Source organism: Coloeus monedula (genome assembly GCF_965178545.1).
Source record: "Coloeus monedula genome assembly, chromosome: Z".
In the NCBI taxonomy this organism is placed as follows: Eukaryota; Metazoa; Chordata; class Aves; order Passeriformes; family Corvidae; genus Coloeus; species Coloeus monedula.
Window position 1 is genome coordinate 58,769,201 of NC_138822.1, and position 3,633 is coordinate 58,772,833.

Here is a 3,633-nt window from a genome sequence, read left to right on the forward strand (position 1 = left end):
CTTGGAGAGCAATGGGATTCCAAGTGCCTCCAAGTAAAGTAAAATGGGCTAATTCAACAGTACTGCATATTGCTCTGAACTAGATATTCCACCCTGGCTCCTCTCAGCAAGCAACGTTCTCTCTGCAAAACCGGGCTTTTACTTCTTCCACAGCTCTGAAATGCAAAAGCAGCTATTACACAGCGATGCCTTTGCTACTGCTGCTGCACACATGGACAACTCAAACTGGATCAGAATCTCTCCCAGTGCCGGAAAAGGGCAGGAAAGGTTGAGCAAAAGCACCTTTGCTTGCTGGAGCAAGAGAAAATAAACAGGGCTTCTCCTCCTAGCAAACACACAAACCAAGAGACCAAAAGACAAAAGTGTCACCTGCTGCACTGTCTAAAGCCCTTGCGTGCAGGGAGGGGATGCTTGGCAGGGGATGCAACGGCACTTGTGGCGAGCACTGTCATGTAGGCATTTAGGGAAGTCTGGTTCAAGGTCCCTCCGGAGCCTCCCTTTCTCCAGCCTAAAGCTGCCTCAGCACCTCCTCATGGGACTTGGGCCACACACCCTTCCCCAGCTCCCTTGCCCTTCTCTGCACACGCTGCAGCCCCTCAAGCTCTTGCTTCTTCACAGGGGCCCAGAACTGGACCCAGCACTCCAGCTGCGGCCTCTCCGCTGCCCAGCACAGGGGGACGGTCACTGCCCTGCTCCTGCTGCCCCACTACTGCTGACACAGGCCAGCATGCCCTTGGCCTTCCTGGCCACCTGGGCACACGCTGGCTCACGTTCAGCTACTGTGGACCGGCACCCCTGGCTCCTTTTCTCCCATGCAGCTCCCCAGGCACAAAGTTGCCCATTGGACTTCAAATACAGCAGCCAGAACGTCAAGATCTCCTTCCTGTTCTTAGCCCTACGAGACAGCACTCAAGGACCTGCAGCTTTGCCCCCACTCAAAGCTCCAATGCAGTTTTCAAATGGAGTTTTAAAAACAGACTTCACAACAGAAAGTAGCTGCAGAAACATGGCAGCCTCTGGCTTCTGCCACGGAAGAAGGGTTCCCAACTGCGCCCTTTGTTTCTTTTGCCACACGAGAGAAGAGTGGCCTCACACAGGTCCATGGACAACACAACCATCTCTTTGCAGCTTCTCACAAGCAAAACCACAGGCGCACTCAGAGCCCCTGTCAGCTCTGCTCCTGACTGCTCTGCCTGAAGAGGCAAAAGAACAACCTGGCAACAAAGGCACCAAAGTCCCTGACTTCAAGCAGCAGCTCCCCGTCCCCAGTGCGTCTCTGAAATACTCCCAGGTAGGCCCAGCCAAGAAGCTCATGTGGACAAACCAGCCCAAAGAACTTGTGGGCTCACATCAACAGCTTTTGTGCCAGCAGCTACCTGGCCAGCCTGTGGAGTGGGACACGTCTCTCCAGGCCACCGTGTCCCCTACGTGTCTGGCAAGGCTGAGAGCGGTGTCCTTTGACCACTCCCTCCTCTGGGGACAGGGGAGCCTTCATGATTCACGTTTGCCCCTCTTGGAATCCCAGCAAGCTGGGGCCTAAACGTGACAGCTCCAAGGCCATGTTCCAGCTCTCACTGGCTGGGGGGAATCGCTAGGTCCTGGCAGGACTCCAGCACTCAGCATCCTCGGCCACCACCAGCAAGTGCTGGCCGCTCAGAAACTTGCAGCTCGGATTTCCTCCAAAGACAGCACCAACCAGAACTGGCACTTACTGGCTCACGACGTTCAGGTTCGCGTCTGACCATGGCTGGAGATTTCAGGACACTTGGCACCCATTTGGTCTCTTCTCCAGGAGCAGAGGGAGCCAGAGGAGAGCCTGCAGTTGGTTCTGTGCTCTGTGGACAGCGTGAAGGACAGGCAGTTACCTATCATTTCTAACCTGATCTCTAGTCAGCTCTACAACCAGCTCTACTAAGGAGCAATCATAACCTTGGAGAGCAATGGGATTCCAAGTGCCTCCAAGTAAAGTAAAATGGGCTAATTCAACAGTACTGCATATTGCTCTGAACTAGATATTCCACCCTGGCTCCTCTCAGCAAGCAACGTTCTCTCTGCAAAACCGGGCTTTTACTTCTTCCACAGCTCTGAAATGCAAAAGCAGCTATTACACAGCGATGCCTTTGCTACTGCTGCTGCACACATGGACAACTCAAACTGGATCAGAATCTCTCCCAGTGCCGGAAAAGGGCAGGAAAGGTTGAGCAAAAGCACCTTTGCTTGCTGGAGCAAGAGAAAATAAACAGGGCTTCTCCTCCTAGCAAACACACAAACCAAGAGACCAAAAGACAAAAGTGTCACCTGCTGCACTGTCTAAAGCCCTTGCGTGCAGGGAGGGGATGCTTGGCAGGGGATGCAACGGCACTTGTGGCGAGCACTGTCATGTAGGCATTTAGGGAAGTCTGGTTCAAGGTCCCTCCGGAGCCTCCCTTTCTCCAGCCTAAAGCTGCCTCAGCACCTCCTCATGGGACTTGGGCCACACACCCTTCCCCAGCTCCCTTGCCCTTCTCTGCACACGCTGCAGCCCCTCAAGCTCTTGCTTCTTCACAGGGGCCCAGAACTGGACCCAGCACTCCAGCTGCGGCCTCTCCGCTGCCCAGCACAGGGGGACGGTCACTGCCCTGCTCCTGCTGCCCCACTACTGCTGACACAGGCCAGCATGCCCTTGGCCTTCCTGGCCACCTGGGCACACGCTGGCTCACGTTCAGCTACTGTGGACCGGCACCCCTGGCTCCTTTTCTCCCATGCAGCTCCCCAGGCACAAAGTTGCCCATTGGACTTCAAATACAGCAGCCAGAACGTCAAGATCTCCTTCCTGTTCTTAGCCCTACGAGACAGCACTCAAGGACCTGCAGCTTTGCCCCCACTCAAAGCTCCAATGCAGTTTTCAAATGGAGTTTTAAAAACAGACTTCACAACAGAAAGTAGCTGCAGAAACATGGCAGCCTCTGGCTTCTGCCACGGAAGAAGGGTTCCCAACTGCGCCCTTTGTTTCTTTTGCCACACGAGAGAAGAGTGGCCTCACACAGGTCCATGGACAACACAACCATCTCTTTGCAGCTTCTCACAAGCAAAACCACAGGCGCACTCAGAGCCCCTGTCAGCTCTGCTCCTGACTGCTCTGCCTGAAGAGGCAAAAGAACAACCTGGCAACAAAGGCACCAAAGTCCCTGACTTCAAGCAGCAGCTCCCCGTCCCCAGTGCATCTCTGAAATACTCCCAGGTAGGCCCAGCCAAGAAGCTCATGTGGACAAACCAGCCCAAAGAACTTGTGGGCTCACATCAACAGCTTTTGTGCCAGCAGCTACCTGGCCAGCCTGTGGAGTGGGACACGTCTCTCCAGGCCACCGTGTCCCCTACGTGTCTGGCAAGGCTGAGAGCGGTGTCCTTTGACCACTCCCTCCTCTGGGGACAGGGGAGCCTTCATGATTCACGTTTGCCCCTCTTGGAATCCCAGCAAGCTGGGGCCTAAACGTGACAGCTCCAAGGCCATGTTCCAGCTCTCACTGGCTGGGGGGAATCGCTAGGTCCTGGCAGGACTCCAGCACTCAGCATCCTCGGCCACCACCAGCAAGTGCTGGCCGCTCAGAAACTTGCAGCTCGCATTTCCTCCAAAGACAGCACCAACCAGAACTG